Below are 12,920 nucleotides of genomic sequence, written 5' to 3'. Positions count from 1 at the left end.
TAATATGTAAATAAAATGAATTCCTATTGGAATTGCTTGGTCAAAAAGCCTGAGAATTTAAAGTGTTCATAAATACTACTATATTGCCTTCCAAAAAGTTATATCAATTTATACTTTGTAACCTCATGAGAGAACTTGAACAACAAAAATTACACTCCCACAAAGAATATGTAAATGTGCTTACTTCTCCATATCTTACTTCTTTCATATCTGCATACTACAAAAAGTTTAAATCTTTGGTAATCACATCAAAATTACATCTCCTTAGTGTATTAATATTTTCAGTTTTGAGTAAGGTCACAGCATTTTTATGTGCTTTTTTTTGGTAAACTAGTCATATCTTTTGCCCACTTTTCTATTTAATTGTAATTTTTGTACTATTTAAAGTAGCACTTTGTATAGTTTTTTACAGAGTCTCGCACTGTCACCCAGAGCTGGAGTGCAGTGGTACAATCATAGCTTGCTGCAGCCTCAAACTCCTGGGTTCAAGCAATCCTCCCACCTCAGCTTCTGAAGTAGCTAGGACTACAGGTGAATGCACTACATGTGAATGCCACTACACCTGGCTAATTTTTTTTATTTTTACTTTTTGTAGAGATGGAGGGTCTAGCTTTGTTCTTGAACTCCTGGTTTCAAGCCATCCTCCCAAGTTCTGGGATTACAGGCTGTATAGTTTTTTAAAATAGCTATTCATTATAGATATTAGAAATTTTGCCCCCCATTTTTGTTAATCTTTTTAGTTTTTTTGCTTTTAAGTTTTTTACATTTTTTAAAATTTTTCATGAGAAAGTTTTTTGCAATTTAATATATTGATGTTTTCTTTTATCATTGTAGGATATTATTTTATGCCTAGAGTACTTCCCTCACTCCAAGACTATTATTTAAATTCACCAATATTTTCTTCTAGTAATTTTATGGGTTCATATTTACATTATAACTTTTGACCCAAATGAAACATATTTGCTCTACACAAATCTGTGTTCTTCAAATTTTTGTTACAATTAGCATATATTACTATTATAATTTGTCTAAAACACGGTCACTAGCTAGTATAGTACAGATATATCCTACAAAAATCTTGACAAAAGCAAAAACAAAATTACATGACAGATGTAATTTGAAAAACATCAATATGGTAAAAGAATGAAACTAGGCTTTTCATATTTTACTTTGAAATATGAAAGATCACCAGATGTGTATCTCCCTCTGGAATCTCAAAACTGCTCTTCCATGTGTACACACTGTTCAGCACAAGAGGCCTGCCAACGTGGTATCAGTGGTCATGCCTCCTTAGTTAGGCTTGATATCAATCCACAGAAAAAAGGAAGAAAAGAAGTCAAGAGAAAGAGTAATAAAATAGATATAAGTAAACTGGGAGGCATAATCAACATTTACCACCAGGCAGGAACAAGTCTTTCCAAAACACCTGGACTGCCCAATGGTACAGTTCCTCTCTCAACTTCCACCCCATGAAAACTCTTAAAAGTCCCTAGCACCTATAGTACCTGGCCCCAAAGTATCTCCACTGCACACAAAGTAAGAGTGTAGTTATGGAGCCAGACTGCCTGGTTCATATTGGCCTCTGCCGCTTACCAGCCATGAGACCTTAGCATGTTGTTTAAATATCTCTGGGACTCAGTTTTTTCACCTGTAAAATGGGGATAATAATACTTACCTTGTGAGGATGTTCTGTGGATAGATTATCTGAGTTAATACATGTAAAGCACTTTGCATGGTGTCTAGAATAGTGTTCAATAATTATTAGCTATAATCTTTATTAGGGACTAGTTAAGTCTATCTGAGCCACAATTCTATTGCAGAAGTCCAAGGGAATATCAGAAAGTTAGGAATTACAGAGGTCCCAGTTTTGCTGTTGTTTGACAGGCTTGGAAAAATCGTTCAACCTCTGCCTTCCTATTTTCCTGTGGATAACATATGGATAATTACCTTCCTATTACAGTTAACTACTAATTGTAAAGTAAAGTAAATAAGCAGTTTAAGGGCTTCTATTATTAGTGATTCTTATTCACCTCACTGAAGACAGGCTGTTTTTTTCGCCAACTGACTCAGTGCTCTACTCACTGCTATTGTTCAATAAAGTGAGAGAAAGTTATTGAATCATTTCAAACCTGCTTACGGATGCTAAGATCCTACTGTGTAAAGGCAAAAAATATCTTAGTCACACACTAAGGCAATGGCAATGTAGTTGAGAGGAAAGGAAAGTGTCTCACTTTGTAAACTGTGCAACTGAGGTGCATTTTGTGATAATAATTCTCTTAATAACTATAGAGTTGTCCTATGAAGTTTCCCTCCTACAGAAAAGCAAACTAAAACTTTGCAAGCTCACAGAAAAAGATCATTGGAGCCATTTTAGAAGACGACCTACATATCTACAAGTTTTTTCCAAAATTAAAATCTGTGCAATTAAAATGCATACATTTATTATTTTATTCCTTTTTTTGCAGTGCTTTCTGTCTCCATCTGGTGTGCTCTATTATGGTTGAATTCTTTTGCTCATTTCTTATGTTTCACTATTTTATTCTTTGGTGTATTTATTTTGCTATTTGGTTTATCTAGTAGGCCTTTTATCTCGATGATCATTTTTTAATTTTCAAAATCAGTTACTGATTCTTTTAAAACTGCCTGCTGTTATGGCTGCAGTATCCTTTCATAGCTCTAAGGTTTTTAATTATAGTTCATTTGGAATCTTGTTTGCTCTATTAACTGGCCCCTTGGGCATCCATGCTTATATTTACTGGGTTTGCTGCCTGTCCTTCATGGCGTTGGTTTTCCTTAAAGGTCTGGTGATTCTCGGTTTGTGGCTTGGCTTGGCTTTGTGATTAAACAGCCCTGCCTGTGGGAGCTGGCTGTGATGCCAGGAGCCCACCCCTGGTCACTGTGGATGGCCCAGGGCAAAGATGCTGAGAGGAGCAGCCAGTGTGTCTATCTATGTACTGTGACCCTTTGGGGGGGCCACAAACTATGGCAATATCTACGGTTTTTTGCTTTCCTCCCCTCCAAGAACCAAGTTTTGCCCCAGTGGGAGCACTGTCACCCCCACCTAAAAATCATGCTCTGGAGAATGGCCCTGTCTTTCTGCACTGTGTGTCCTGAGGTCAATGCTCTTACTGCCTTCTGCTTAGCAACCAGTTGACAAAGAACTCTCCTGCTCCTTTGTCCAATGCCTAAACAGGGGTGGGGAATCTATGGCCTTAAGGTCACATGTGGCAGCCTTCTGGGTCCTTAAATGCGGCCTTTTGACTAAATCCCAATTTTACAAAACAAATCCTTTTATTTTTATTAATACATGTTTGTTTCTCTTTTATATTTTTATTTTATTTTTTTAACGAACGGATTTTAAATACCAAAGGATAAAATAGGTTTCAAAGAAATAATCCTCCCAGATTGACCCACATAATTAGAACATTAATAAACCATTAGGGCTAAATGATGGCTGCTACGTTCATGTTTTAGTTCTAACTTCCCCCACTTGAATGGCACCACTACCCCCACGAGGCTAGTTGGTGACAGTTTATGGGGGTCAAGTATGCCAGTCTGTTATCAACTTTTGGTAACAGTGCACCATGTTTCTGTTTGAAGTCAAATTTGTGAATAGTTGCACAGCTCAACAGTATTTTTAAATTCTGTCTGCTTAACAGACTATCTTGTCAAAGAAGACCAAGAGAACACTGAAGGAAGAAAATGGATTTTTTTAAGGGATTGGGAATTGCAATATTATCTTCTTTCTGCTAAAGATAAAATGATTTGCTTGCTTTGTGATACTGTAATATCAACATTAAAGAAATTCAATGCTCATCAGCATTATAACACTCATGAGGACCGCAAATGTTTTAAATTAGAGAGAGAGGTACAAAAGGTTGTATTGCAGAAATTAAAAGATGAAAAGCAAAAGCAAAGATAATTATTTCAAGCAGCAATAAGACCTGGAAATAATGCCACTGAAGCAACTTATAAAGTAGCTTATATACTCCGGAAAAAAAGGGAAGCCATTTGGTGATGTAGAAATTGTGAAAAAATACATTGTTGAAGTTGTAGGACGATTATACCCCGATAACATTTCAAAGTACAAACAACTGCCTCTTTTAAGGAGAACTATAACTCATCGGCAGCATAAATTAGCCTTCACTTAACAGGACAACTTTATGCAATACTTCAAAAGAAAAATATAGGCCGGGCGCGGTGGCTCAAGCCTGTAATCCTAGCACTTGGGAGGCCGAGGCGGGCGGATTGTGTGAGCTCAGGAGTTCGAGACCAGCCTGAGCAAGAACGAGACCCCGTCTCTACTAAAAAATAGAAAGAAACTATATGGACAGCTAAAAATATATATATAGAAAAAAAATTAGCCGGGCATGGTGGCACATGCCTGTAGTCCCAGCAACTCGGGAGGCTGAGGCAGTAGGATCGCTTAAGCCCAGGAGTTTGAGGTTGCTGTGAGCTAGGCTGACGCCACGGCACTCACTCTAGCCCGGGCAACAGAGTGACACTCTGTCTCAAAAAAAAAAAAAAAAAAGAAAAATATATATTATTCAATCATTTTGGATGAATCAACTGATACTACTGACTCAGCACAGTTTTTATACTTCATTCAGGTCATAACAGATTTTCTTTGCTAGAAAGAGTAACTCACTTTGTGTGCTCTTGCAAACAGAACACGGGGAATAGATATCTCCAACAACTTTCAAAATAAATGTCATGAAATTGGACTGAATTTGGTAAATTTAGTGAGTGTATATACAGACAGTGTACCTTCCATGACAGGAAAACATGAAGGGTTTACTGCACAGGTTAAAAAAGTATTAACAGATCCAGATGCTCTCATTTGTTTTCATTGTATCTTGCGTTGGCAAAATCTCTGTGCTAAGGCTACTATTTTAAGTGACACTTCACAACAAGTTATAAGTACTGTTAACTATATTCATGTAAAGGCCATACGCATCATCAGTTTCATAATATGCAAAGGCCACACGGCATCATCAGTTTCATAACATACTAAAGTTAAATGATAAGGTATTCAGCGTGGATTTGCCGTACCATTCTAAAGTGCACTGGCTATCTGTGAGAACAGATCGTTAATTTTATAAAGAATGTAATCATTGATGTGAAATATTGAAAGAAGATTTCTATAGGAATGTAGCATTTCTGTGTGATATGTCAAATCAAAACTACTTGAATATTTCTTAGCAAGGTAAAACTAAGTCTATATATGACATGTGGCAAAACATCCAAGCATTTCAAAAAAGCTATCTTTTTTTCCTTCTTCAAAAGGAAATTTTAGATGAACATTTTCCCCAGTTAGCAAAGGTCACTAATGAGCAAGATGATATATGCAAATTATCTGAAGAACATGCAGCTGTTAAAGACCTGTTAATTGGAGAATAGAATAAAAGTTTCACTGACTTTGAGAATCATGACATCATGCTCAAATTAGTATTTCAGCCTCACCTAATTGATATCACCAAGCCACCTAACGAACTACAAATGGAATTAATTGAGCTCTCAGTAGATGACATTTTAAAGTCATTGTTTGATGTTAAGAAAGATCCAATTGAAATATGGAAAAATGCCATAGAATACCCACACCTTCAGCAACATGCCCGAAAAATGCTTTCTTGCTTTTTAGCCACTTATTGCTGAGAATTTATATTCTCCTCCCTAACCCAAATCAAGACGTCCTTAAAGTCACAAAGACGTCCTTAAGGACTGATACCCATCTAGAGGATCAACTGAAACTGCAGACCCTCATTCAAATGCTTTCCAACAAAGCAGCCACAACAAAGTCATTAAAAGGTTAGTTCATTTTAAAATTAACAAATAGTTTTCATTTTTTGAAATTATTAAGAACATAGTAGTTAGATTTTTATAAAATAATGTACATTTTTAGGTATATCTAATTGAAGTTTCTTGAATGCAGCCTTATTTGATTACAGATAAATTAACATGGCCTTCCAGCATGAAAAGGTTCCCCATCCCTGAGAATATCTAGTGCCTAAAACATAAGCTAAATCTAAAGCTTACAACATTTGAACATTCTCTGAACCACTCCTACTTGTAAAGCCTCTGATTCGTTTTTTGTTGTTGTTGTTTTGTTTTAAAAATTAATAAACTTTATTTTTTAGAGCAGTTTTAGGTTCACAGTAAAATTAAGCCAAAAGCACACAGAGTTCCTATATAATTCTCCTGCTCAAACCCCACATACAGCCTCCCCCACCAGCAACATCCGGCACTAGTGTGGTACATTTGTTACAATCTGCACTAGGTTTTATACAAGATTTTAAACTGAGGTTTGCTCTGTTAATCTCATAATATATTCTTTCAATATTTCTGGATTTTTTTTAAAAAATGGATCTACTGATAGCACATTTTATTATTTTCAAGCAACGATATGAGTTCTTCTCTCTATATATAACTTTTTGCAAATTGAAGGGACTATGACAGGTGGCTAAGGAGGCTCTTCAGCACAATGTTGTCTCAATTCAGTCTCCTAGGGAGATGGTTCTACCATGATTAAAATAAAAAATAAAAGAGGGTTGTGGGTGAGAATTAACTTCCACAGGCTATTATTTTAAGTTGTACCAGTGATCCTCCAACTTACAGCCCAATAATTCTTCTAAATTCTAAAAGGCAAGCAAATTTTTCTTAACTAAATATTCAACATTTTTTATAGATAGTATATATTAGCCTATGATAAGGAAGCATGGTTCTATGTTTTATGAGTTTTTCTTAATAGCTTTTTATTGACATATACTTTGTGTATCATACAATTCGCCCATTAAAGTGTGCAATCCATTGGTTTTTAGTATGTTCACAGTTGTGGGATCATCACCAATATCAATTTTGGAACATTTTCACTACCCTCAAAAGAAATCCATAACCATTAATAGTCATTCCTATTTCTCTCCACCTCCCCAACCTATCCTTTCTCCTCCAGTCCCCAGCCCCAGGGAATCACTTATCGACTTTCCATCTCTATACATTTGCCTACTCTGGACACTTTTTTATTCCTTTTATCTAATTAATTATATATGCTTTGACCAACACCTCCCCCTCCCTCACTTCCCAACCATGCAAGCCTCTGATAACCACCATTCTACTCTCTTCTTCCATGAGATCAGCTTTTTTAAAGTCTACATATGAGTGAAATCATGTGATATTTGTCTTTCTGTGCCTGGATTATTTCACTTAGTACAATGTCCTCCAGGCTTATCCATGTTGTCACAAATGACAGGATTTCATTCTTTTTTAAGGCTGCATAATATTCCATTGTGTACATATACCACATTTTCTGTACATTTCAATTACATTTAACTAAGTTTGTAGAGAAAAGAATATAAATGGTATTAAATTCTATTTCTATTGTTCCTTTTTCAATTTCAATCTGTCAGTATATATGCATACATATTGCATATATAGTTCTAGTATTTTATGCATATTATTTTTTGTATTGTTTTGTTAGTGTGTGTATTTACTTATATCTACAAGTTTACAAAGTTGTCATTGTTACTGCCCATATATCATTATTAAACAATGTGGAATCATCATGCATACTATCCTCTTGTTAATATTTAGAATGTTTCCACATTTTTATATTGTGTCAAAGAGTATGAATACTGCTAAGTAGTTTTCCAAAAAACTTAAACCAATTTATAGGGCAACTTCAGTCCTGCCACACAATGTGTTCAAATTTTTTAATTCTTTTGGAAGTTTTTTAATGGGTACTTTTTTGTTTTACATTGTGACTGTACTTTCCCACCTCATATCTGACTTTCTATCTGTACTCTCATGTATAAAAGTGTTTGTGACAGATACGACCCAAAGCAATCTATAGATTTTAATATAATCCCCATCAAAATACCAATGACATTCTTCACAGAAATAAAAAATAATAATCCTAAAATTTATATGGGACCACAAAAGACCCAGAATAGCCAAAGCCATCCAGAGCAAAAAGAACAAAATTGGAGGAATCACATTACCTGACTTCAAATTATACTACAAAGCTGTAGTAACCAAAACAGCATGGTACTGGCATAAAAACAGGTACACAGACCAATGGAACAGAACAGAGAACCCAGAAATAAATCCACACATCTGTAGTGAACTTATCTGCAACAAAGTTGCCAAGAACATACAGTGGGAAAAAGACAGTCTCCTCAATAAATGGTGCTGGGAAAACTGGGTATGCAAAAGAATGAAACTAGACCCTATCTCATGTCATACAAAAAAAATCAAATAAAAATGGATTAAAGACTTAAATCTAAGACCCAAAACTATGAAACTACAAAAAGAAATCATTGGGGAAATGCTTCAGGATGTTGGTCTGGGAAAGGACTTCCTGAGTAATACCCCCAAAGCACAGGCAACCAAAGCAAAATTGGACAAATGGAATCACATCAAGCTAAAAAGCTTCTGCACAGCAAAGGACACGATCAACAAAGTAAAGAGACAACCCATAAAATGGGAGAAAATATTTGTAAACTACCCATCTGACAAGGCATTAATAACTAGACTATATAAGGATCTCCAATAACTCCACAGGAAAGAATCAAATAATCCAATTTAAAAATGTGCAAAGGCTCTGAATAAACATTTCTCAAAAGAAGACATACAAATGGTCAACAGGTATATAAACAAATGCTCAACATCATTAATCATCAGAAAAAATGCAAATCAAAACTACAATGAGATATCATCCCACCCCAGTTAAAATGGCTTTTATCAGAAGGACAGGTAATAATGAATGCTGGCTAGGATGTGGAGAAAGGGGAATCCTCATAAACTGTTGGTGAGAATGTAAATTAGTACAAACACTATAGAAAACAGTATGGCAGTTCCTCAAAAAACAAAAATATAACTACCATACATGGGAGGCTGAGGCAGTAGGATCGTTTAAGCCCAGGAGTTTGAGGTTGCTGTGAGCTAGACTGACGCCACGGCACTCACTCTAGCCCAGGCAACAAAGTGAGACTCTGTCTCAAAAAAAAAAACAAAACTACCATACGACCCAGCAATCCCACTGCTGGGTTTATATCCAAAGGAAAGGAATTCAGTATATCAAAAAGATATCTGCACTCCCATGTTTATTCCAGCACTATTCACAATAGCCAAGATTTGGAATCAACCTAAGTGTCCATCAGCAAATGAACAGGTAAAGCAATTGTGGTACATTCACACAATGGAATATTATATAGCCATAAAAAGAATGAAATCCTGCCATTTGCAACAACATGGATGGAACTGGAGAACATTATGTTAAGTGAAATAAGCCAAGCACAAAAAGGCAAATCTTGCATGTTCTCACTCATATGTGGGAGCTAATTAAAAACAGTTGATCTCATGGAAACAGAGAGTAGAATGATGGTTACCAGAGAGGCTGGGAAAAGTAGTGGGTAGGTGGGATGAAGTGGGGATGGTTAATGGGTGCAAAAATATAGTTAGTTAGATAGAATGAACAATATTTGATAGCACAACAAAGTAACTATAATCAACAATAAGTTAGGGTATACTTTAAAATAACTAAAAGAGTAAAAATGGAACACAAACAAATGATAAATACCTGAAGTGAAAGATACCCCAATTACCTTGATTTGATTAATTCACATTGTATGCCTGTATCAAAACATCACATGTACCCTATAAATATATCCAACTATTATGTACCTATAATAATTAAAAATGAAATTTAGAAAAACAGTATTTGTGGCAGAGTATATTTTCCTAATTTATCTGCAATAACCAAACCAGTTTATACATTCTTCTTTGACACACCTATCATTGAGAGGTGAGATCCATGTTCTCCTTGATTCTGGCTGGCTTTGTGACTCTCGCAGAAGTGATACTATGTGACCTTTAAGGCTAGGTTATAAAATGCAATATAGCTTTGCTTGGGTTCTTCTGATGCCCCTCTTCTTAACACTGAGCCACCATGCTGTGAGGAAGCCCAAGAAGTCTGTGAGGAGGCCTATGTGGAGCATAACTGAGGGCCCCAACCCTAGCCACATTGAGTAATTTCTCAAGCAGGCTCAATAATATCTAGACCGGCAGGCATTTTCACCCACTTCCCCAACCAATGTCATTTGGCTGGTCCCCACCTCTCAAATCCTCTTTGAGCTATCAGCAGATGATATCTTTTCGGGGTGTCCTGTGTGATGACAACAGCGTTCTGGATATAGTTAAGTAAGAGCTACTTTGGTATCTAACGTGAAACCACAGGACTCTGTGGAAACGACCCAGTGGTAAGGCAGAATTGCCTTCAAACCCACAAGAGAACTCTGCTAGCTTCCTAAATAAAACTTGCTTCCATTTTCTAATCAAGAATATGAAAATACTCTAGTTTTAATAAAACCCAAGTTGAATAAAACTTCCTGCCTATGAAATGTCAATCGAATGAAACCTAAAAATGGAATGCCGCTGTACAGGCAAAGCATGCCACTTCTCTGCTCACAGAGCTTGCCACTGGACAGAGCGTCTTTGTGTTCAGGTCACTCTAGAACCAGCTGGGGCCCTGGGGGAACTGGAGATGCACGCAAGGGCTTCACTGTTTTTCAACTTTTTTTTTTTTTTTCCAAAAAAACACGGTTTCTTTGTTTTGTTTCATTTTTTAAAACCAGGAAAGCAGCCTGCATTTTCAAGGTCATTAGCTCCATCTCAGGTCTCTTCTTTTAATGACCATATTGTTTTGTTTTCTTTAACCTAGAAAAAAACTCAACCACAAATGTAATGTTTATCTTTCAAAATAGCAGCTGAAAAAAAGTACAGGATGTGTGAGACTAAAAACACTCTTTTGGCTTCCTCTCCCTTTTTTTGTACCTTTCCTCAGGTTCCTCCCAGAGGGAGCCTGCTATATATAAGCAACATTCTTTAGTTTGGCTTAGGCTGGAAAGTGCCCTAAATGAGAGCAGCATCACCTTAGGAACACAACCTTGTCTGCCCTGCATATGTTGGCATGGCGTGAACTTCAGTTTAGCAATGATTCTGCACTATCTTATTTTGTATATTATTTCATGACTTCAACTGTATTTGTCTTGCTTTCTCTCCTCAGTTGTTTGAAAATACCATTTGATCATGGATACCAGAGCATCTGAAATACTGGCTTTTCTTAGGAACTCTATAAGAAAAAATTCTTAGAAATCTGTCTTCAACCAACCGAGCTGTTTATTTTATTCTTGGGTGCATTCCATTAGACAATAGGATTTATTAGTTCAAATTCCCGTTTCACAGAACTACTTGTTCTTAATGACATGCATTCTTTCTTCCACTTCTCATACTCCATGCTCTCTCTGCCCAATTTCTTTCTTCTTTTATTTCTAATTTTTGCACAGTCTTCTGTAACCACCCACCGACTTGCCATTAACAAGGGAACTTTCTCACCCCCACTGTGACGGATGTGACTTTCACAAAGTGTATAGGTAATGTGGCAAAATGTTTTTAAAATGTTGAATTGAATTGCTTTTGATTAAACGCCATTAACACTTCTTGTGTGCAGTATACATATGCTTGTTCCTGTTATTATTATATGCAATCCAGTTCTTCATAAAACTAATCGTATCTCAGAATGATGATCATGCTATTTCTTGGCAATGGCTATAATGCAATGTTTTATGATACTCCCAAAGTATCATTTTTCTCCTTGCAAAATGTAATTAGTTCACTTTCAGAGAGAAATGAATATCAAAGTTTAAAAATTGACCAAGCCAGGAAAAAAAAAAAAAAGGAAAAACTAGTTAAGATATATTGGAAGCAGCCTACCCCATCAATAGCATGACCCACAGTAAAGACAAGGGCCCTGATAGAGTCAAGTAGAACAAATAGTCCTCTCCCTAACAGTGCACAGTCACACTGAGGTGCCCCCTCATTTAGTGACTTACTGGGCTTTAATTTAGACTAGACCACTAGACTAGTGTATGGGTATTTCTTGAACCACTAGCAATTTTTGTTTCTTTTCTCTTGAGTAGAGGTTTATTTGCAGTTCTATGCAATTTTATTCTTTTGGGGGAAGGCCTTATTTTGTTTGTTCCTGTAATCCTTCTATGCCTAAAAGAAAATGGCCCTGAGCTGAGCACTTAGAAAGGGGAAGAAAGTACTTACTGCTTTTTATTCCTTTGCTGTTTTTACTGGTAAAATCGAAGGCAGACCACTTCCTTAGTATATCTTTTAGCATCTGATCAGATTTTCTTTTCTAATATTTTTTTCCCTGTCTCTTAAAGCAAATGGTGGTTAAACATGCCGTTTCTGGTTTAGGTCATGCACTTTCTCTACAACAAAATTTATAGGACTTTTATGCTGTGTGATCAACCAAACCCAAGAATATCCTAAGGAGAAACTTCCATGTTTCATCTTAGATATAAATATAGCATATTTATATATAAGTATATAGTATATTTAACATGTCTAAATTTCCCTGGGCCTTCAAAAGGTATATCCTGACTCTGCTCTTATTTTATCTGTGTGAAACACTCTTTAAGAGAAATTTTGAAAATTTTAAAAGGGGTTTTTTTACATAAATATCTGTGTCTTTGTTCTCTGGAATTTTAATAAATCAAACCTTTTCCCCTTTTCTTAAAATAAGCCAGAGGGAAACCAGATGAAAGATTATACAGAAACAGTCTCTTAGATGCTTTCTGACTCAAAGTACAAACAATTTTCTCTTGGGTATAAGTCCTTACTGTTATGCAATGATTCAAAGCACAAGGAAGTTGACTACGCCAGACCCAAAGTAAAAAGCCAAGTAGATTCATCTTGCCTTGGTGGGCTTATTTGCATTTCTTATATTCTTTCAAAAGTTGGTTAAATTGGCCTGGAACTCAGGCAGATTTGGGAAATAAAAAACCTCCCTTGTATTGGAATGCATTGTAGGAAGCCATCTGTAATTTGAAGGCTCTCAAACATGCTTCTTTAAAGCC

This window comes from Lemur catta, chromosome 13 (genome assembly GCF_020740605.2).
Source record: "Lemur catta isolate mLemCat1 chromosome 13, mLemCat1.pri, whole genome shotgun sequence".
In the NCBI taxonomy this organism is placed as follows: Eukaryota; Metazoa; Chordata; class Mammalia; order Primates; family Lemuridae; genus Lemur; species Lemur catta.
This window is presented reverse-complemented; position numbering follows the sequence as displayed.